Genomic DNA, 24,943 nt, shown 5'->3' with positions numbered 1-24,943 from the left:
TTATATAGGTGCATACAAAGTTATAAGATGGCATATGAGACTATATACTGGCATACAGTATGACGGAACAGTTGTTTAAAATGTACTTATGCTTGTATACCATTCATATTATTTTTATGTTTTCCCATAAAAAAATACAACCTTTTACCATAGCACACTGTCATGTCACAATAAATGCATGTTTTTCATTATGCTATCTGTACATAATGTGCACAGCTACCTAAGGGGGTAATTCAGATCTGATCGCTGCTGTGCTTTTTCGCACATTGTGCAATCAGATCCGAACTGCGCATGCGTATGCACTGCAATGCGCAGGCGCGTTGGACGGCTACAATGGGCTTCACCGATTAGTGACGTGATGGTGTGAAAGATCTATTCACACGGGCGTTCGCAAGGTGATTGACCGTAAGAGGACATTTGTGGGTGGCAACTGACCGTTTTCAGGGAGCGTCTGGAAAAACACAGGCGGGCTAAAGCGTTTTCAGAGAGGGTGTCTGGTGTCCGGCCCTGATCAGCAGGATTCAATTGCACTGGAGGAGTAAGTCCTGGACTGCACAGAGACCGCACAAACTTATTTTGTGCAGCTCTGCTACACATGCGATCACACACTTGCACATCAAAAATACACTCCCCCTGTAGGTGGCGACTATCTGATCGCAGGGCAGCAAAAAACACAGCCCAGCGATCAGAACTGAATTAGGCCTTAAGAGGGTAATTTATAGTCTGTTGCACACTGCAAGTACAGCTCTGTGTTACTGTACTCCTTAATCTGCTCAAGTGTACTTAGTTTTTTTGCTATGGTGCATGACTGCATGGTTTTTACAGCGTAAGATGGTGGTGTTTGAGGAGGGGCAAAAGTTTTCCACAGGCAGAAGTAAAGAGAAATAGCATTCTTAACATATGGCCTATTACTGATTTGTACATGGGGTGCACCCATGTTTAGTAAAATGGAATCGGTCTCTGGCACCTAAATGCCACAAATAAGGACCCATTCTCGCAGAACACATTCTGCACATACACATATTTTACATAGGGGTCATAACAGTTTCTACAATGTGAAGCGCTCCTGTAAAGGAAGAGCTGACAATTGTAGTGGCGGTGTCAAATATACGTCCCCACTTTCTGCTATAGAAAATGAAGGTACATCCACATTTTAAGGCTGTAAATTAATATAATGTAGCTCTGATAGCTATAACAATCATAAGTGATTCAATAGCTATGTTGATCTTTCCTGCATGCTGTAACTACAGTATATGGTGGTCCATATGTCAGAGTGTTTTCCCTTTATCACAACATTAGTATTGTGCTGATGGATTAAAACAAGCTATACGTGCGAAAAGAGAAAAGTATGACTCTTGTTTGGGCGCACTCTTGTGTTAACTAAATGTTAATTCATTATTAATGTATCTAAAAATTAATGATGAAATCTTTATTTCTACTCTTTAAAATGCACAGGGACTAAACAAAACAAGTTAAACATAAAGCAAATGTGGATATGCCAGCTGGAGAAATAGGTCTCCCAAAATTAAAAATGTCCAGATCTTAATTATACCTGGATAAATGCATATCGGAAGATAGCTACATACTATGCTGCTTCCGTCTGCCCAAGATCTGTACAAACTGTGTTTGTATTAATGCAGCCCTATGTTGGGTTACAATCGTGAGTGGGAGAGCCCACACACTAGGTAACAGTTCTAACAAATAACCACTGTAATGGGTGGGGAAAAAAATAAAGGAAGTAGAGAAATAAGGTATGAGTGGTGATACTGCTGTTGGTGTGTTTCTACGGGGAAGAGAATCTTCCTACTTCACTGGGTATTCCCTAGTGGTCGCCCGTCTAGGTACTGACCCAGCCCACCTACGTTTAACTTCCAAGATCGGACAAGATTGGGCGTGAACGTGGGGGTATGGTCGTAGGAAGTTTGACCCTATAGCACCAATGAGAGTGCACCGGAATGGGAGGATTGATTCCTCCTCCGAAAAAGAATACTGAGGATACGTGAAGAAAAGAATGACGTTGGATAAATAAGTGTGAATTTGCTGTCCACGTTAGACTGAGGAGACGTGTCTCCTGAGGGGACACACTCCCCTGAATCGTGGATGAGAGTTCACAGAAGGAAGAACAGTAGGAAAACCGTTACAAGGATAGAAAAAAGTGGTTACAAATGGATTGTTATATAAAGTTACAGTAGGTCCCTTTGGGTTACCTCAAATATTTAAATATTAACAAATCCTGGTTCAAAAATAGATCACAGTGACAGGTGTCAAGACAAATTTCCAAAAGAAATAAAGGTAATAACAATTTCTTATAAGTGGTGCCAGATCACAGGGTATGTATAACGTTACTTGTACATAACAAATTTCAGTAGCAATTAGTGATTAATGTAATGAATTTGTGCAGTGCACCAAGGCCTTGAATGTCACTGGTGATATTACCAGAGTGTTCTTTATCAAAGCTAATGTTGGTTTCTACCATAACCCATTATCTGAGGCAAAAAGAATTAATACCTATACAATTCTCTCTTTGGTGAAAGACCTCAAAGGAACAAAAATGTAAAATACACAGTTTGAGAATACCTGGGCAGAGTACATGCAGGATCACACCATACCTGTCCTAATTACACTTGAATACGAGGGAAGAATATTACACACTGTACTTAAGCAAGGAATGAACATGGATATGCCATGCTCATTGTCTGAAAACACAAGCAGTGTCAGCAGCAGAGATTCTCTCTGTAAAGAGACAGGCTTAAGTGAGTAAGGTAGATGAATATGCAATAACACCCATTCAGTTGGTGGGCAGGCGGGGTGCCTGCAGGGGATGTGGGGCCACCAATGACCTGCCCCTATCACAAAGTTATCCCACAAAGTACCTAAATGAAATAGTACACGTGTGTGCAATGCAGCAAAGCTGGAAACTCCAGCAATATAAATAAGAGTAATTTTTTTGCAATGGCAAAGAAATATGCTATTCTAGCATTAGGTATGTTGCAATAGAGTAAATAAGCATCAAATATCACCACTTCAAGTGTCAGACAGGTAAGGTGCCCGCAAGGAAAACGCGTTTCACCCGGTCACGAGCTTGTTCACTTCCATTCTGAGCAGCTCCTAATAGTCAGATACCTGAGTGTTTAACAACCCTTTAATGATTCCTGTCAGCCAATAGCTGACCATGTGGGCGGGAGTACAATAAACATGTGGTCCAATCGCGAGCCTTCTAAGCATGAATCATGTGGGCGGACTAAATTAGAGAAATAAGATGGACAGTAGAGGGCGGAAATTCGACTCCCCACTTCCGCCCTGACTGTATCGTCGTGGCGAGAATAAGGACAGTGTTATAACGACAAAATCACGTTGGGCGGGCTGCAGCAGGCTGGGGAGGGCGGGGATTACTGCCCTGGACGGAATCGTCCTTATCAAAGCGGCCGCGAAGGGTGGCATGACGCCGGGTAATTGTGGGCGGAAGTTGTCATCTGGACTTCCGCCCACATGAGTATACCGGGTTGTTAGGATACCCGCGTCAGGGTAGACGTAACCACAGGCTGCGAGGGGCCAGCATAAGGTTGCTAGGATACCAATAATACATAGGAGGACACACGGAGAGGGGCCAGTATACCTCACCCATCCCCCGTAGTATAAAAAATGTAGATACTGAAATAGTTACAAGTGTGTGAGAATAATAAATAATAATAATAATAATTATATATTACAAATATATAATAATAATAAAAATATACATAAAAAATTAAATATGATAAAAGGTAATAATAGATAAATTAAATATAATAAGTATGAAAGTAATAATGGTGAGATGGGTAAGAATATAGCAATATATATGTGTGTATACAAATAGGTATACTTAACTGGCAGCAAAAAAGGAAATAAAGTAAAAATATAATGAAAAGGACTAACAGAATAGAAGGAAAGAATGAAAATGAAGAATAATAGGGGTGAGGGGACGTAAATGGGCAGCAGCCATTGGTGAATAGTGACCTACTCGGGTAGTAATTTGGAGGGAAGCGTGAGGGAAAGTTACTTGTTGTGTATATGTGTATGCAAGTGAATGGATGTTGAGATATGAATAAGTTTGTATGGATTACTAGGGGGAAACCATGATGGGAGAATAATTAGATGAATAACAAGTGACGAGTGGAGATGGTACAACTGGGTATGTCTGGTGTGGGAGTGTGCAGTGTAAGCTGCTGAAGGGCAAAGTGTTAGTCTATATGACATGGCCCTGGAGTGTTCTGTGACTGCCCAAGGTGCAATGGGCTTGCACCTTGGGTCAAGTGTGTATCAAGTAGGAATATGCTGAAGGTGTGAGAACAAACTGGGAGGAAAAAAGTGAAAGTGAATAGGGAGTGTAGGGAGAGGGTCATAAGAGTGAATGTGATGGGATGGTAGTGCAGGAGTGATGTGTACCTAGTGTGAGTATCCTGAGTGCTGTAGATGCTGTATGCAAGGTCAAAAAGAGAGGATAAAGACAGCTGTGAGAAGATGTAAAGAAGTGTTCTGGTTGACAGAGTAACGGGTATGCTAGTAGGAATTGAGTGGAAGGGCAACGGATAAGGGGAGGCAATAAAAGATGCGTGAATGAATATTAATAATGCTTGAGAAAGGAGAAAAAATAATCATTATATAATAAAAAATAGATAATACAGATAAGAAAAAATAAGAATGAAAATAAAAATAAAAAAATAAAAATCAATATAAAAATAAAAATCAATATAAAAATATATATGTGTAATGATGAGAATATTAAGGAATCCTAAACATCCACCATGATGATGTGCCTAAAGAGTGTGCAGGTTGTAGAAATAAGAAATGTACACTGAGGAATGTATAAGTCATATGCAAGAATTATAAAGTATTATTATAAGAATACACTGAAATTAATGTTCTCATTGAGGCCATTAGGTCGAAGTCCTCCCAACCTGAAAGTCCACTCGCTTTCTTTTTTCAAGAGTTCTTTGGTGATGTCGCCGCCCCTAATTCCCAGATGAATTTGCTCCAGACCAAAAATCTTGAGGTCCTTCTGATAATCCTTGTGCCGGGTGAAAAAGTGTCTGGCAACTGTGGTTATCTGCTTCATCCGGGCAAGGTCCATGGCGGCATTGCGACAGGTGCCAAGATGTTCCAAAGCTCTTTCCTTAAGTTTACGGGTTGTCATTCCTATGTACCTGACGTTGCAACTGCATCTGATGCAGTAAACAAGTGCTTGTGTGTTGCAATTGAAAAATTGTTTGATCCTTATGGTTTTGCCATATCTGTCCACCACTGAGTTGGTTTTCAAGATATGGGGGCAAGCTTTGCATTTGCCACACGGAAAATAACCCGTCACTGTTGTGTGTGCTGGTATTCCACTGGCCATGAAGTCCGTTATCTGACTTTGTATTGGTGTTTTTTTAACGAAATTGCTTCTGACCAGGTGGTCCTTAATATTTTTGGACCGGCGCCAACTCATGTTGATTTTTGAGTCTATGTAAGGTGATAAATCCGCATCTGACTGTAAAATGGGAAGATGTTTTTCAATTGCCTGCTTTAGGAGTTTCCATTCAGGACAGAAAGTTCCAATGAACCTAATTTTGGTCTCATCCTTCTTAGTCTTGAGCTGGCGTTGTGAGATTAAAGTGTCTCTATTGGTATAGAGTGCCTCTTTCTGAGCCCGCTTGAGCGAGCGCTTGCTGTATCCCCTCTCTGAGAGCCGGTTGATCAGTTCGTGACTTTTCACCTTATAGATCCCTACCTCCAAGCAGTTTCGCCTCAGTCTCAAAAATTCCCCCTTCGGAATGTTCTCTATGGTGGGCGGGAGGTGTGCGCTGGTTTGGAGGAGGATGCTGTTTTTGGCGGTTTCTTTCCGATAGAGTTCCGTTGCTATCACGCCGTCTGGAGACTTGTAGACCCGTAGGTCCAGGAAGGCAACCATGTCTTTGCTGATTGTGTGTGTTAATTTTATGTTCAGGTTATTGGTGTTAAGAAGATGAATGAAAGATAACAGGAGTTCCTCTATGCCATCCCAGATGATAAAAATATCATCTATATACCTAAGCCAGATTAACACATGTTCTGTGTACAAGTCATTTCATTCATTGAAAACATGAGTTTGCTCCCATCTTCCCAGAAATAGGTTGGCGTAGGTCGGTGCGCAAGCCGCGCCCATAGCAGTACCCCTGACTTGCAGGGCAAACCGATCCTGGAAAGTGAAATGATTCTTCTCCAGTACAAATTTCAACAGATTGAAAAGTAGAGAATTGAAGTCATCATTCCCGTTGGAGTCCAAGAAGTGTTTGACTGCCTCGAGGCCTATCTGATGGTCGATACTGGTGTACAAGGCTTCTACGTCCAACGTAGCTAATAGGAAATGCTCCTCAAAGTTGATATCTTGAATCTTATGGAGCAGGTCCGATGTGTCCTATAGATAGGATGGCAACTGCAATACGTACTCTCGAAGATGTAAGTCCAGGAAACGACTTGGTTGTTCCAGCATCCCTCCATTCCCAGACATGATAGGTCTTCCAGGTGGTCTATGGATGTTCTTGTGGACCTGTGATCTGGCACCACTTATAAGAAATTGTTATTACCTTTATTTCTTTTGGAAATTTGTCTTGACACCTGTCACAGTGATCTATTTTTGAACCAGGATTTGTTAATATTTAAATATTTGAGGTAACCCAAAGGGACCTACTGTAACTTTATATAACAATTCATTTGTAACCACTTTTTTCTATCCTTGTAACGGTTTTCCAACTGTTCTTCCTTCTGTGAACTCTCATCCACGATTCAGGGGAGCGTGTCCCCTCAGGAGACACGTCTCCTCAGTCTAACGTGGACAGCAGATTCACACTTATTTATCCAACGTCATTCTTTTCTTCACGCATCCTCAGTATTCTTTTTCGGAGGAGGAATCAATCCTCCCATTTCGGTACACTCTCATTGGTGCTATAGGGTCAAACCTTCCTACGACCATACCCCCACATTCACGCCCAATCTCGTCCGATCTTGGAAGCTAAACGTAGGTGGGCTGGGTCAGTACCTAGACGGGCGACCACTAGGGAATACCCAGTGAAGTAGGAAGATTCTCTTCCCCGTAGAAATACACCAACAGCAGTATCACCACTCATACCTTATTTCTCTACTTCCTTTACTTTTTTTTTTTCACCCATTACAGTGGTTATTTGTTAGAACTGTTACCTAGTGTGTGGGCTCTCCCACTCACGATTGTAACCCAACATAGGGCTGCATTAATACAAACACAGTTTGTACAGATCTTGGGCAGACGGAAGCAGCATAGTATGTAGCTATCTTCCGATATGCATTTATCCAGGTATAATTAAGATCTGGACATTTTTAATTTTGGGAGACCTATTTCTCCAGCTGGCATATCCACATTTGCTTTATGTTTAACTTGTTTTGTTTAGTCCCTGTGCATTTTAAAGAGTAGAAATAAAGATTTCATCATTAATTTTTAGATACATTAATAATTAATTAACATTTAGTTAACACAAGAATGCACCCAAACAAGAGTCATACTTTTCTCTTTTCGCACGTATACCCCCCTGTTTTTTGACTCTGGGCGCACCGCCATGCGGACAGAAAGCGATTACTAATAGTTAGCATGATTGTCCATTTCTGGCTCCTATACGATTACCCACGTACATTGAATCTAGGTCGGTGCAGGATCAAAAACCCTTCTTTTTTTGTGTAAGCATTGTTTTATGCTGAGCAATGCTCAGCTTCTGATCCATTGCACGTCCACGCTATATAATCTTTTTTCAGGGCAGACAGTCTTTATCGCCCCTTAATTCCCCTTTTTCTCTTTTTTCTCTCTTTTATTTGGTTAAACATGTCCTAATTTGACTACGGCCCTACATGTATCAACTTTAGTTAACGCTTTCAACCAAGATCGGTGAGTGCTATAACCCATGTTATAAGAGTCTTTGGCATTTTGGCATTCGTAATACCCATACCACATTATGTCCTCCTTCTCTCTCAAAAATGAGTTGTCAAAATGGAGGAATGGAGGACAATTTGAAGATCTCTTCTCCGAAACTCTGAGCATTGAGAAAACGTCCACAGATTGGAGACCATCTTTCTCCAAATTACAAAAAACTCTCCAGAGACGCATCCGCCTAACCTGGGATATCACTACCTTAGACAATTATATTAAGTATAAAAAAGTACCAAGGGGTCTTAGGCCCAAGATTTTCCCCTCTTTTCCCCTCGCTACAGAGAACCTTAAGAGTGAATGGGAATCAGCTCTCCTGAAATGTTCTAGTGACCTATTGCATATCCTGATTAAACATGATACCTTGGTGGTGGATCAGGTTGAAAAGAAATAGAGGATCTGGGAAAAGACCTAGAAAACTGGGAAAAAAGATCTATCTTTCCAGACAACCTTCGAAAAATACAAGAAGGATCTCGATAGCTATGAAAAAACCATCATTGACAGGAAACGCAGTAAGTTACAAAGAAACAAGCGAGACTTCTCCCAAGGAGACATCTTCAAGTGGAACTCACAGCCCTCCAGACACAGAGGTAGAAGACAACAAGAGGAGTACACGTTCTCAGAATTTGAGTCGTCCAATAGTGAGGATTCTCTGAGTGAGGAACACGACACGGCACGACTCACCCCTAATTCCAGCAGAGAAGGTTCCCCTTATTTTTTAGAACGAGGACAGAAACCAAGAGGAAGGTACAGACCACAAGAAAGACGAGACAAGGGGGGGAGAAGAGACACGGGACAAGACCCCCATTGGGACCCGCCACGAACATTAAGGTATCCGGAACGCCAGAGGCGGAAAATACGGTAGACCCGACTATATCTCAACGTATAACAATAATCAATCTATCTCATAGAACCCTTACCCCTGCACAATCAAATGTTCTCAGTAAAGGCCTCTCCTTCTCCCCCACTCAGTCCTTTGATAGGTTCTTGTGGGAAAAAGATTTAAGGCTATTCGGTCACAAACTCTTGTTAAAACATTTTTTTGCTTTGAGGAGCCAACAAAAGGAGGACATATTGGAAGTCCCATTAACGGAGGAAGACAGTAAAACACTCAGCATCCTGGAAGAATTACACGCGGAATCCAACATGGACCTACCAATTGACCGACGTCCAATGTGTAAAGGCAAATCCACCTTTTTCCCTTCAGATGACAATAGCACCGAAGTGCGAGTATTCCTAAATTTGGTTGCCAAGGAATTTGATAATATCCACATGAGAAATATCAATAAGCGGCATACATTCCCGGACAATCTGAAGAATGAAGAAAAACTAGCACTTAAGGAACTACATTCTTGGAAAGATGTGGTTATAAAACGGTCCGATAAGGGCGGTAATATCGTCCTGTGGCCGACAGAGATGTATACGATTGAGGCACTCCGCCAACTGAACCAGACAACCTGTTATCAAAAACTTTCCCACAATCCGTTCCCACAGTTTTTGAGAGAATATTCCCAGCTGATTAACAAAGCAGTAGCAACTGGTACCATAACCAAACAGGAATAAAAATACCTCTCAGTCACTAATCCCAGGACACCCACCTTCTACCTCCTTCCCAAGGTCCACAAGAACATCCATAGACCACCTGGAAGACCTATCATGTCTGGGAATGGAGGGATGCTGGAACAACCAAGTCGTTTCCTGGACTTACATCTTCGAGAGTACGTATTGCAGTTGCCATCCTATCTACAGGACACATCGGACCTGCTCCATAAGATTCAAGATATCAACTTTGAGGAGCATTTCCTATTAGCTACGTTGGACATAGAAGCCTAGTACACCAGTATCGACCATCAGATGGGCCTCGAGGCAGTCAAACACTTCTTGGACTCCAACGGGAATGATGACTTCAATTCTCTACTTTTCAATCTGTTGAAATTTGTACTGGAGAAGAATCATTTCACTTTCCAGGATCGGTTTGCCCTGCAAGTCAGAGGTACCGCTATGGGCGCGGCTTGTGCACCGACCTACGCCAACCTATTTCTGGGAAGATGGGAGCAAACTCATGTTTTCAATGAATGGAATGACTTGTACACATAACATGTGTTAATCTGGCTTAGGTATATAGATGATATTTTTATCATCTGGGATGGCACAGAGGAACTCCTGTTATCTTTCATTCATCTTCTTAACACCAGTAACCTGAACATAAAATTAACACACACAATCAGCAAAGACATGGTTGCCTTCCTGGACCTACGGGTCTACAAGTCTCCAGACGGCGTGATAGCAACGGAACTCTATCGGAAAGAAACCGCCATAAACAGCATCCTCCTCCAAACCAGCGCACACTTCCCGCCCACCATAGAGAACATTCCGAAGGGGGGATTTTTGAGACTGAGGCGAAACGGCTCGGAGGTAGGGATCTATAAGGTGAAAAGTCACGAACTGATCAACCGGCTCTCAGAGAGGGGATACAGCAAGCGCTCGCTCAAGCGGGCTCAGAAAGAGGCACTCTATACCAATAGAGACACTTTAATCTCACAACGCCAGCTCAAGACTAAGACGGATGAGACCAAAATTAGGTTCGTTGGAACTTTCTGTCCTGAATGGAAACTCCTAAAGCAGGCAATTGAAAAACATCTTCCCATTTTACAGTCGGATGCGGATTTATCACCTTACATAGACTCAAAAATCAACATGAGTTGGCGCCGGTCCAAAAATATTAAGGACCACCTGGTCAGAAGCAATTTCGTTAAAAAAACACCAATACAAAGTCAGATAACGGACTTCATGGCCAGTGGAATACCAGCACACACAACAGTGACGGGTTATTTTCCGTGTGGCAAATGCAAAGCTTGCCCCCATATCTTGAAAACCAACTCAGTGGTGGACAGATATGGCAAAACCATAAGGATCAAACAATTTTTCAATTGCGACACACAAGCACTTGTTTACTGCATCACATGCAGTTGCAACGTCAGGTACATAGGAATGACAACCCATAAACTTAAGGAAAGAGCTTTGGAACATCTTGGCACCTGTCGCAATGCCGCCATGGACCTTGCCCGGATGAAGCAGATAACCACAGTTGCCAGACACTTTTTCACCCGGCACAAGGATTATCAGAAGGACCTCAAGATTTTTGGTCTGGAGCAAATTCATCTGGGAATTAGGGGCGGCGACATCACCAAAGAACTCTTGAAAAAAGAAAGCAAGTGGACTTTCAGGTTGGGTGGACTTCGACCTAATGGCCTCAATGAGAACATTAATTTCAGTGTATTCTTATAATAATACTTTATAATTCTTGCATATGACTTATACATTCCTCAGTATACATTTCCTTATTTCTACAACCTGCACACTCTTTAGGCACATCATCATGGTGGATGTTTAGGATTCCTTAATATTCTCATCATTACGCATATATAGACATTGTATATAGACTTTTATTTTATTTTATTTTTTTATTTTTTTTTATTCTTATTTTTTCTTATCTGTATTATCTATTTTTTATTATATAATAATTATTTTTTCTCCTATCTCAAGCATTATTAATATTCATTCACGCATCTTATATTGCCTCCCCTTATCCGTTGCCTTTCCACTCAAATCCTACTAGCATACCCGTTACTCTGTCAACCAGGACACTTCTTTACATCTTCTCACAGCTGTCTTTATCCTCTCTTTTTGACCTTGAATACAGCATCTACAGCACTCAGGATACTCACACTAGGTACACATCACTCCTGCACTACCATCCCATCACATTCACTCTTATGACCCTCTCCCTACACTCCCTATTCACTTTCACTTTTTTCCTCCCAGTTTGTTCTCACACCTTCAGCATATTCCTACTTGATACACACTTGACCCAAGGTGCAAGCCCATTGCACCTTGGGCAGTCACAGAACACTCCAGGGCCATGTCATATAGACTAACACTTTGCCCTTCAGCAGCTTACACTGCACACTCCCACACCAGACATACCCAGTTGTACCATCTCTGGCAATCTGGTACCAATATCATCTCCACTCGTCACTTGTTATTCATCTAATTATTCTCCCATCATGGTTTCCCCCTAGTAATCCATACAAACTTATTCATATCTCAACATCCATTCACTTGCATACACATATACACAACAAGTAACTTTCCCTCACGCTTCCCTCCAAATTACTACCCGAGTAGGTCACTATTCACCAATGGCTGCTGCCCATTTACGTCCCCTCACCCCTATTATTCTTCATTTTCATTCTTTCCTTCTATTCTGTTAGTCCTTTTCATTATATTTTTACTTTATTTCCTATTTTGCTGCAAGTTAAGTATACCTATTTGTATACACACATATATATTGCTATATTTTTACCCATCTCACCATTATTACTTTCATACTTATTATATTTAATTTATCTATTATTACCTTTTATCATATTTCATTTTTTATGTATATTTTTATTATTATTTTTCTCACACACTTGTAACTATTTCAGTATCTACATTTTTTATACTACGCTGGATGGGTGAGGTATACTGGCCCCTCTCCGTGTGTCCTCCTATGTATTATTGGTATCCTAGCAACCTTATGCTGGCCCCTCGCAGCCTGTGGTTACGTCTACCCTGACGCGGGTATCTTAACAACCCGGTATACTCATGTGGGCGGAAGTCCAGATGACAACTTCCGCCCACAATTACCCGGCGTCATGCCGCCCTTCGCGGCCGCTTTGATAAGGACGATTCCATCCAGGGCAGTAATCCCCGCCCTCCCCAGCCTGCTGCAGCCCGCCCAATGTGATTTTGTCTTTATAACACTGTCCTTATTCTCGCCACGACGATACAGTCAGGGCGGAAGTGGGGAGTCGAACTTCCGCACTTTTCTGTCCATCTCATTTCTCTAATTTAGTCCGCCCACATGATGCATGCTTAGAAGGCCCGCGATTGGACCACATGTTTATTGTACTCCCGCCCACATGGTTAGCTATTGGCTGACAGGAATCATTAAAGGGTTGTTAAACACTCAGGTATCTGACTATTAGGAGCTGCTCAGAATGGAAGTGAACAAGACCGTGACCGGGTGAAACACGTTTTCCTTGCGGGCACCTTACCTGTCTGGCACTTGAAGTGGTGATATTTAATGCTTATTTACTCTATTGCAACATACCTAATGCTAGAATGGCATATTTCTTTGCCATTGCAAAAAAATTACTCTTATTTATATTGCTGGAGTTTCCAGCTTTGCTGCATTGCACACACGTGTACTATTTCATTAAGGTATTTTGTGGGATAACTTTGTGATAGGGGCAGGTCATTGGTGGCCCCACATCCCCTGCAGGCACCCCGCCTGCCCACCAACTGAATGGGTGTTATTGCATATTCATCTACCTTACTCACTTAAGCCTGTCTCTTTACAGAGGGAATCTCTGCTGCTGACACTGCTTGTATTTTCAGACAATGAGCATGGCATATCCATGTTCATTCCTTGCTTAAGTACAGTGTGTAATATTCTTCCCTCGTATTCAAGTGTAATTAGGACAGGTATGGTGTGATCCTGCATGTACTCTGCCCAGGTATTCTCAAACTGTGTATTTTACATTTTTGTTCCTTTGAGATCTTTCACCAAAGAGAGAATTGTATAGGTGTTAATTCTTTTTGCCTCATATAATGGGTTATGGTAGAAACCAACATTAGCTTTGATAAAGAACACTCTGGTAATATCACCAGTGACATTCAAGGCCTTGGTGCACTGCACAAATTCATTAATCACTAATTGCTACTGAAATTTGTTATGTACAAGTAACGTTATACATACCCTGTGATCTGGCACCACTTATAAGAAATTGTTATTACCTTTATTTCTTTTGGAAATTTGTCTTGACACCTGTCACTGTGATCTATTTTTGAACCAGGATTTGTTAATATTTAAATATTTGAGGTAACCCAAAGGGACCTACTGTAACTTTATATAACAATCCATTTGTAACCACTTTTTTCTATCCTTGTAACGGTTTTCCTACTGTTCTTCCTTCTGTGAACTCTCATCCACGATTCAGGGGAGCGTGTCCCCTCAGGAGACACGTCTCCTCAGTCTAACGTGGACAGCAGATTCACACTTATTTATCCAACGTCATTCTTTTCTTCACGTATCCTCAGTATTCTTTTTCGGAGGAGGAATCAATCCTCCCATTTCGGTACACTCTCATTGGTGCTATAGGGTCAAACCTTCCTACGACCATACCCGCACGTTCACACCCAATCTCGTCCGATCTTGGAAGCTAAACGTAGGTGGGCTGGGTCAGTACCTAGACGGGCGACCACTAGGGAATACCCAGTGAAGTAGGAAGATTCTCTTCCCCGTAGAAATACACCAACAGCAGTATCACCACTCATACCTTATTTCTCTACTTCCTTTATTTATTTTTTTCACCCATTACAGTGGTTATTTGTTAGAACTGTTACCTAGTGTGTGGGCTCTCCCACTCACGATTGTAACCCAACATAGGGCTGCATTTATACAAACACAGTTTGTACAGATCTTGGGCAGACGGAAGCAGCATAGTATGTAGCTATCTTCGGATATGCATTTGTCCAGGTATAATTAAGATCTGGACATTTTTAATTTTGGGAGACCTATTTCTCCAGCTGGCATATCCACATTTGCTTTATGTTTAACTTGTTTTGTTTAGTCCCTGTGCATTTTAAAGAGTAGAAATAAAGATTTCATCATTAATTTTTAGATACATTAATAATGAATTAACATTTAGTTAACACAAGAGTGCGCCTAAACAAGAGTCATACTTTTCTCTTTTCGCACGTAGACCCCCCCCCCCCTTCATTTTTTGACTCTGGGCGCACCGCAGAGTTGCCTACCCTCCCTTATTCTGCAGGAGACTCCCTGAAATAGTAGCAATCTCCCTCACTCCCTGAATAGACCAGCAATCTCCCTGATTTTACTTTACATTCTTGGGGTAAAAAAAGAAATCATAGATACATACATTCAAATGAGTTCATCAGTGCCATTTCCCTGCATTGTTATAAGGCACAATGATCACTATGGCTACATGTATTTTAAATAAGGTTTCTCTTGGCCACTTACAGTATATGGAACCTCTTCTAAAACACAATACACGAACAATTCCTGAAAAAAATCAGTCTTTTCTTCAACAAGTAGATCTTACAAACTTTGGGGCTCATTTACATTTGGATGTCAGTCATTTTTATGACACGCCTCTCAGATGTAGCAGTACACGCCCGCGCTGATAGGTGTTACTTTCACATCTCCCTGAAATGCTTTTTCAAAAGTAGGCAAGTATGGCGCACCGCCATACGGACAGAAAGCGATTACTAATAGTTAGCATGATTGTCCATTTCTGGCTCCTATACGATTACCCACGTACATTGAATCTAGGTCGGTGCAGGATCAAAAACCCTTCTTTTTTTGTGTAAGGATTAAAACAAGCTGTCAGTAAGCTGGTTAACATTGTTTACCTCCACTGTCAAGTTACCCTTATTTGTGTCACAGTAATATTTGCACTGAATGGCCCTGTTTTGAAGTGATTCTGTGTTTCCTTAAACCAGAATTCTGAGAACTATTTAAACAGTGATTTTATCATCATTAAACCAGCAAGCATTATATGTAATCATCTACATTTGATTGGTAGGTAACCTCTGGATAGAAGGAAAAGTCCAGAGTTTAACAGTGTAGTTTAACATCTTAACAAGGGTAACTTATATAACAGACATACTGTATATAAGTAAGAAGGTTTTGTGGAATGGCTTGTAAATGACAAAGTAGTCATCATTTATATATATATATATATATATATGAACAATCCCAAATTTGCCCTTATCTTGCGCTATTCGAGCAGCAGCACCTCCAAAGCAATCCTCCTGTTAGTGAGGATCCAAACCACGTATCACCACCAAATGAATCAGAGGGCGCTTAATTGCTTTCTAATAGACCAGCAATCCATACAGATAGTCAATATGTCTCAATAGAAAAACATTTTTTTTTTATAAGAATATGCTCAATTCAACATTGATAGATCAGCAAACCCCTTTTCACATACACATAATATTGAACATAATTATATGTCAGCAGATAGTAACAGTAGGGTATTGCTGTTCACAACCATGACGCGTTTCATCAGAGGGGTGATCTGTACAGTCAAAATTGAAATGAAATGGTATCATTCATGCTGTGAACGGGTCCATTCGCAAATGAATATCCCACAATAGAGTACTCAACTTTAGATGAACATCTAACATACACTAATTTAAGTGTTTACACTCCTGTGTAGTGATGTGTCTGACTCCCAAAGTCAGACAAATCAAACTTTGGGAGTCAGACACATCACTACACAGGAGTATAAACACTTAAATTAGTGTATGTTAGATGTTCACCTAAAGTTGAGTACTCTATTGTGGGATATTCTTTTGCGAATGGACCCATTCACAGCATGAATGATACCATTTAATTTACATTTTGACTGTACAGATCACCCCTCTGAAGAAGTCCTTTCAGGACGAAATGCATCAGGGTTGTGAAGAGCAATACCCCACTGTTACTATCTGCTGACATATAATTATGTTCAATATTATGTGTATGTAAAAAGGGTTTGCTGATCTATCAATGTTGAAATGAGCATAGTCTTATTAAAAAAAATGTTTTTTCTATTGAGACATATTGACTATCTGTATCGATTGCTGGTCTATTAGAAAGCAATTAAGCACCCTCTGATTCATTTGGTGGTGATATATATATATATATGTAATCTCACTGTGTGCGCTGTATGCCACTGCACCTGTATTGACATAATAATTAGAGATGTGGGGGTTTGGATTTACATGGATTTATGTGGATCTCAAAACGGCATCTTATTGTCACGTGTTTTGGATTGCCAATAAGAAAAATAGGTATAAATTTGAAATCGCGTTAATTTTGCCATTAAGAATCGAGAAAATCCTAACCTATAATAACAAATATAAGCAGTTTGACTTACAGCTTTGTGTTGTCAAAAAATGTGCTTTTTTATACAAGCTGTGTGTGCTTTAGCCCACTGCACCTTTGTTTACACAATAATAAATATAAGCGGTTTGACTCACTGCTTTGTGTTGTCATTTTCAAAAAAATAATTGTTTCTTTATACAAGTTGTGTGTGCTAGATGCCACTGTGCCTTTGTTAACATAATAAATATAAGTGGTGTGATTCATCACTGTAAATTGTCATTTAAAAAAATAAAAAATAAAAAAGATTATACAAGCTGTGTGCACTGTACTCCACTGCCCTTTTGTTGACAAAATAAATATAAGTGGTGTGATTTGCTTCTGTCAGTTGTCATGTTTTTAAAAGTAAGCAGATTTTTTTTTTTTTACACAAGCTGTATGCCACTGTGCTTTTATTGACATAAATATAAGCAGTGTGACTCCCATCTGTGTAAGTTGCCATTTGTGGAAAAGTAAAAAAGAATTGCTCTTTTTTATTGTACAGTTTGTCTGTGTAGAGTTCATTGATATTGATAATGGTCAGTCGAGAGTAAAGAAGGCGCAGAAACCAAATACTAGCAATGCAGCTGCTGCCACAAGTCATTATATTAGTTCTTCAACGCCATCTACTCAAGCCAATGCCCAAGGGCATACAGGGTTTAAGTCAGGGCATCTGAAATAAAAAAAAACTGTATTTTACAGTGGTAAAGAAAAAAACCTCTAAGAAAGGGAAAGTTTACTGCAGAAAAACATAAAATTGCCAACATGCTATTTATCACACGCAGTGGCAAGGAAATGCTCAGGCCTTGACCTTTATTTATGAGTGGTAATTTTTTCCGTGAGGCATCTTCTTCTGTATCTCATGGTGAAACAAGTCCTTCTCACTAAGCAATGAAAACCAGGTGCTTAAAACTATCCACTAAGGCAGTAGAGTAAACTGTGCATTCAGAACTGTAACACATCCCTGAGGAGAGTCTAGGGGTGTCCACATAAGCTATGACTGAGTTTGACATTTCTCACACTGTCCTCGTAAAGAAGCTTCCATCCACCATTTCTACACCAGTTGCATATGTGGTGTGCTGAACAAGTAAAGATGGTGATGAGGACATAATAGAAATTGAGGATGCTTGTGTGGAAGTGGAACAGGATGAGGGGGATAATTTTGTACTACTACTGTCCGATACTAATGAGGAGGATGAGGGTATGATGATTTTGTTTGTGTAAATCAGCAACCAATGGCTGCAGTTCTTGCTTGTGATAAAAAGTAAGTGATTTTCTTGCCTAGGGTTAACCATCTAGGCACCTCTTTCATGGTACCTCATTTGCGGCGAGTTCATAACATTTATTTTACAAGATTATAATGTAATTTACACCTTCATCATATTAGTGATTGAAGGTAGTCCTTACAAAAAATTGGCTTGTGGGGGCCCAACCAAACCAAGCACTTTACAAAAGTGGCGGTTCTTGTCGCTGAAGGGTTTTGGTTAGTAAGCTGTGCATGCAGAGGCATCGGATCGGAGTGGGGGTGGGGGGCAAGGGAGCAGCTTGAGCCCCCCAAACATAATAAGGGCGCGGGTGCAGGGGAGTGCTTACTTCCGCATCCCCGTGGGCGGCTTCAACTTTGAAAGTAATCGGCTGTCGCAGGCAGGGTGCCATGTTCCTTCTTCTGTACGAGCCGGCTGTCTCTACACTGATGCTGTTGCTGCTGCATTACTGGGAGGAGGTATGTCTGTGGCCTTGGAATGTCCCAACAGGCTCAGCATGGCCATGCCTCCTCCCAGTAATGCAGCAGCAGCATCAGTGAATAGACAGCCGGCTATTACAGAAGAAGGGACACCAAACCCTGTGATAGCTGTCTACTTTTAAAGTTGAAGACGTTCATGGGGATGCTGAAGTAAGTGCTCCCTTGCACTGACAGTGTGTGTGTGGGGGGGGGGAGGGTGTAGAAGGAGAGGAGGCCAGCACCCCAACAGGGGTGCCAGAATGAAATTCCAACTTTGCCCCCACCAATGTGAAATCATTCTGGTGCCCCTGTGTGCATGTCCTAGTTTTTTTTACCCAGCAGAAAAGTGGGTGGGAAGGCACGAGGACAATTCCATCTTGCACCACTTTTCTTTTAATAGTGGGCTGTATTTTGGGGGGGCATTGGGGATGGTCTATTTTGCATAGGCAAACATCACCTTTAATAAATAGAAAGTTTACTGCTGAAAAATATAAAATTGCCATCACTGGAATCCACCAATATGGAAGTCTTTGTACTTGCATTGGGCAGGAAAAAGGTCTTCCTCATAGAATTTGTATTTCCTTTTTATGAACATCAGTCTTTGGACCATATTCAGCATGGCTGGCTACTGAGATGCGATCGCATCTCGACGAATATATGCTAAGGGGGATATCCTATTAGGGCCGGTAAAACATTGGGTGCGAAAAACGTATTTTTTTTCGCGATTTTCCACGATTTTTTTTCACCAATTTTTTTTACAGGCTATCCAGATTGATCGCCTGTGAAAAAAATGCCCTTTCTCCCGAAAACACACAGGTTCCGTAAGACCTTTTTCACACGGAAATGGGTCTGTTTCTGGGGATTTGGTTTCGGCAACCTGAGGCAGGCGAAAAAAAATCCCCGATAAGCGGGACAACCTGCAGCATCCCATGCCCGTTGCAGCATTGGCCGAACAACTGATTGGCCAATATATCTGCCAGTGTGTACCCAGCATAAGTGTTAGTGTGCATTAGATGGGCCAAGTGGTTCTTAACTGCAGTCAAATTCTAAGCTAATTTTTCTTTCTTTTACAGTAACTCATAAGAGAAAAGGCGATAAAAGAAGAATGCTCGATCACTACCGTCCCATTTGATTAAACCAACCAACCTTCGCTCCTTCCTTACTTTTTTTTGTGCTCTGCTATCTCCCCTAATATGGCCTGGCGTATCAGTTATTTTTGATTGAATATGTGCCACCCAGTGCTTATCCAAATGGCAATGTCTAGCCACAGGTTGTTCACTGTGGCCTGTTTCTAATGCTCGCCTTAAATTGCCACTCCATTTTCCCATGTAGTAAAGTCCACATTGACAAGACATAAGGTAAATTATATTTATAGTGTATTTCACAGTGACATGACTAGACATTTTAGAGCTGTGTGCATAAAACGACATTAGCGCCCCCCCCCTTATATAAAATAGGGGTAGTGTACGCATCAAAAATATGGGGGCGTGGCTTCATGGGAAAGGGGTGTGGCCACCAAATAATACCAATTCATATTACAATGAACAGTAGTCTCCATTATTTAAATTACGCTGCACAGTAGCGCCACTACACCAGGTAGAGCCCCTTTTACACATTACGGTAGGTAGAGTCCCCTTTTTATTAGTGATGTGCACCGGAAATTTTTCGGGTTTTGGTTTTGGATTCGGTTCCGCGGCCATGTTTTGGATTCGGACACGTTTTGGCAAAACCTCCCTTAAATTTTTTTGGCGGATTCGGGTGTTTATTTTCAAAAACCCCTCAAAAACAGCTTAAATCATAGAATTTGGGGGTAATTTTGATCCCATAGTATTATTAACCTCAATAACCATAATTTCCACTCATTTCCAGTCTATTCTGCACACCACAATGACAAAATCACAGGAATTATTTGTTCTAATCAATGGTATTATTAGTCCAAATCACTGGAAGAAAATGACTAAATCACAGGAATTATTTTTTCTAATCAATGGTATTATTGGTCCAAAGCACTGGAAGAAAATGACAAAATCACTGGAATTATTTGGCAAGATCACTGGAATTAATAATTATAAATCACTGATATTAATTGGTAAAATCTCGCTATCGCCTGCCTAGTGAAGTGGAATCTAGATGGGATTTTGTACCAGGGACACAATAACTTCATCAATTGTCTAAATCCCAATGCACAAATGGCAGAAAACGGGCACTGATTATACTGAGAACTGATTATACTGATCACTGATGATACTACGGAGAACTGACACTGAGCAGTGAGAACAGCACTGGACTATTGTACTGTAGTATACTGGTCCCCACAATGCAGCACAGATATTGAGCACTGATCCAGAGAATAGAACTGAGTCTGACACGGAGCTGCAAGATAATGCTATGGCCTACTGTACTGTACTACTATATACTGATGGTCACCACAATGCAGCACTGTACTATTATATACTGGTCCCCACAATGCAGCACAAATATTGAGCGCTGACACGGAGAATAAAACTGAGTCTGACACGGAGCTACAGGATAATGCTATGGCCTACTGTACTACTATATACTGGTGGTCACCACAATGCAGCACTGTACTACTATATACTGGTCCCCACAATGCAGCACAGATATTGAACACTGATCCAGAGAATAGAACTGAGTCTGATACAGAGCTGCAAGATACAGCAATGGACAACTGTACTGTACTACTATATACTGGTGGTCACCACAATGCAACACTGTACTACTATATACTGGTCCCCACAATACAGCACAGATATTGAGCACTGATCCGGAGAATAGAACTGAGTCTGACACGGAGCTGCAAGATAACGCTATGGCCTACTGTACTGTACTACTATATACTGGTTGTCACCACAATGCAGCACTGTACTACTATATAATGGTCCCCACAATGCAGCACAAATATTAAGCGCTGATACGGAGAATAAAACTGAGTCTGACACGGAGCTACAAGATAATGCTATGGCCTACTGTACTGTACTACTATATACTGGTGGTCACCACAATGCAGCACTGTACTACTATATACTGGTCCCCACAATGCAGCATAGATATTGAACACTGATCCAGAGAATAGAACTGAGTCTGACACAGAGCTGCAAGATACAGCAATGGACAACTGTACTGTACTACTATATACTGGTGGTCACCACAATGCAACACTGTACTACTATATACTGGTCCCCACAATACAGCACAGATTTTGAGCACTGATCCGGAGAATAAAACGGAGTCTGACACAGAGCTGCAAGATAACGCTATGGCCTACTGTACTGTACTACTATATACTGGTTGTCACCACAATGCAGCACTGTACTACTATATAATGGTCCCCACAATGCAGCACAGATATTGAGCACTGATCCGGAGAAAAGAACTGAGTCTGACACGGAGCTGCAAGATACAGCAATGGACAGCTGTACTGTACTACTATATACTGGTGGTCACCACAATGCAGTACTGTACTACTATATACTGGTCCCCACAATGCAGCACAGATATTGAGCACTGATCCCGGAGAATAGAACTGAGTCTGACACGGAGCTGCAAGATAACGCTATGGCCTACTGTACTGTACTACTATATACTGGTGGTCACCACAAAGCAGCACTGTACTACTATATACTGGTCCCTACAACGCAGCACACTGAGCACAGATATTGAGCTTTTCAGGCAGAGAACGTAGCCACGTCCTCTCTGCTCAATCGAGTGAAAATGGCGGCGACGCGCAGCTCTTTATATGGAATCTGAATCTCGCGAGAATCTGAAAGCGGGATGATGACGCTTTCCCCCGTTCAGGTTTTGCGTGTTAGGCGGGAAGAACCGAGGCTGCCTCGGACCCGTATAAACCACATGAAGTTCGGGGGGGGGGGTTCGGATCTCGACAAACCGAACCCGCTCATCTCTACTTTTTACACATTATGGCAGACAGCGTCCCCTTTTTACACATTACGACAAACAGCCAGGGGCAAACGCAGGATTTGTGAAGGGGTGTTTCCAAAGGGGGTGGGGCCAAGCATAAAGGGTCGGAGACTGAGGTAGTATGAGCTCTGTATCCTGCTGCCGTGCCTTCCAACAGTAATGCAATATGCTGTATAGAAATGTTGGCACTCACAGACTCTTCGTCACCCAGAAATGAAGACCCACAGGCACTAGCAGGCTAGACCAATGGTTTGTTTTACAATCACCTTCGTCAGGGTATCCCTGAGAAACGTTATTATAAAGGAAAATATTGTAGTAGCCTGCGGGCATCTGTGGGCCTTCATTTCTGGGTGACGAAGAGTCTGTGAGAGTCACCATTTCTATACTGTGTGTGTGTGTGTGTGTATGTATATATATATATTAGAGATGAGCGGGTTTGGTTCCTCGGGATCCGAACCCCCCCGAACTTCACCCATTTTACATGGTTCCGAGGCAGCCTCGGTTCTTCCCGCCTTGCTCGGTTAACCAGAACGCGCCTGAACGTCATCATCCCGCTGTCGGATTCTCGCGAGATTTGTATTCTATATGAGGAGCTGCGCGTCGCCGCCATTTTCACTCGTGCTTTGGAGATTGGACGGAGAGGATGTGGCAGCGTTCTCTCCCTGAAAAGCTCCGTACTCTGTGTTCAGTGTGCTGAAAATATCTGTGCTCAGTGTGCTGCAAATTATCTGTGCTCAGTGTGCTGAAAATATCTACGTTCTCTGCCTGAAAACGCTCCATATCTGTGCTCAGTGTGCTGCAAATATCTGATCAGTGTGCTGCATTGTGGGGATTGGGGACCACCAGTATATTATATATACTTTTCTATAACTTTTATACTGCTTGTCAGGACACATGGACCACAGTTACACCGCTCTGTACTGATATATACAATAATATATATACTTTTCTATAGCTTCTATACTGCTTGTCAGGACACGTGTCACAGTTACACCGCTCTGTACTGATATACAGTAATATTATATATACTTTTCTATAGCTTCTATACTGCTTGTCAGGACACATGGGTCACAGTTACACCGCTCTGTACTGATATATACAATAATATATATACTTTTCTATAGCTTCTATACTGCTTGTCAGGACACATGTGTCACAGTTACACCGCTCTGTACTGATATACAGTAATATTATATATACTTTTCTATAGCTTCAATACTGCTTGTCAGGACTCATGGGTCACAGTTACACCGCTCTGTCTGTACTGATATATACAATAATATATATACTTTTCTTATTTTCTATAGCTTCTATACTGCTTGTCAGGACACATGGGTCACAGTTACACCGCTCTGTCTGTACTGATATATACAATAATATAAATACTTTTCTATAGCTTTTATACTGCTTGTCAGGACACATGGGTCACAGTTACACTGCTCTGTACTGATATATACAATAATATATATACTTTTCTATAGCTTTTATACTGCTTGTCAGGACACATGGGTCACAGTTACACCGCTCTGTCTCTACTGATATATACAATAATATATATACTTTTGTTATTTTCTATAGCTTCTATGCTGCTTGTCAGGACACATGGGTCACAGTTACACCACTCTGTACTGATATATACAATAATATATATACTTTTCTATAGCTTCTATACTGCTTGTCAGAACACGTGTCACAGTTACACCGCTCTGTACTGATATACAGTAATATTATATATACTTTTCTATAGCTTCTATACTGCTTGTCAGGACACACATGTGTCACAGTTACACCGCTCTGTACTACTACTGATATACAGTAATATATATACTTTTCTATAGCTTCTATACTGCTTGTCAGGACACATGGGTCACAGTTACACCGCTCTGTACTGATATACAGTAATATTATATATACTTTTCTATAGCTTCTATAATGCTTGTCAGGACACATGGGTCACAGTTAAACCGCTCTGTCTGTACTAATATATACAATAATATATATACTTTTCTTATTTTCTATAGCTTCTATACTGCTTGTCAGGACACATGTGTCACAGTTACACCGCTCTGTATTGATATACAGTAATATTATATATACTTTTCTATAGCTTCTATACTGCTTGTCAGGACACATGGGTCACAGTTACACTGCTCTGTACTGATATACAGTAATATTATATATATTTTCTATAGCTTCTATACTGCTTGTCAGGACACATGGGTCACAGTTACAACGCTCTGTCTGCACTGATATATACAATAATATATATACTTTTCTTATTTTCTATAGCTTCTATACTGCTTGTCAGGACACATGGGTCACAGTTACACTGCTCTGTACTGATATATACAATAAT

The 24,943-nt window shown here is 41.2% G+C and overlaps 3 pseudogenes; 2 read left to right on the top strand and 1 right to left on the bottom strand.

Annotated features, from left to right (window-relative positions):
- Nucleotides 1-1,800: 1,800 nt before the first annotated feature.
- LOC134968296 (5S ribosomal RNA) lies at nucleotides 1,801-1,919 on the bottom strand (annotated as a pseudogene).
- Nucleotides 1,920-6,955: 5,036 nt separating this feature from the next.
- On the top strand, nucleotides 6,956-7,074 carry LOC134968355 (5S ribosomal RNA; annotated as a pseudogene).
- Nucleotides 7,075-14,163: 7,089 nt separating this feature from the next.
- Nucleotides 14,164-14,282, top strand: LOC134968321 (5S ribosomal RNA; annotated as a pseudogene).
- Nucleotides 14,283-24,943: the final 10,661 nt, after the last annotated feature.

The sequence above is a fragment of the Pseudophryne corroboree genome, chromosome 10 (genome assembly GCF_028390025.1).
Source record: "Pseudophryne corroboree isolate aPseCor3 chromosome 10, aPseCor3.hap2, whole genome shotgun sequence".
Lineage (NCBI taxonomy): Eukaryota > Metazoa > Chordata > Amphibia > Anura > Myobatrachidae > Pseudophryne > Pseudophryne corroboree.
Note: the sequence above shows the minus strand (reverse complement) of the source record. Positions and strands in the feature narration are given on the sequence as shown.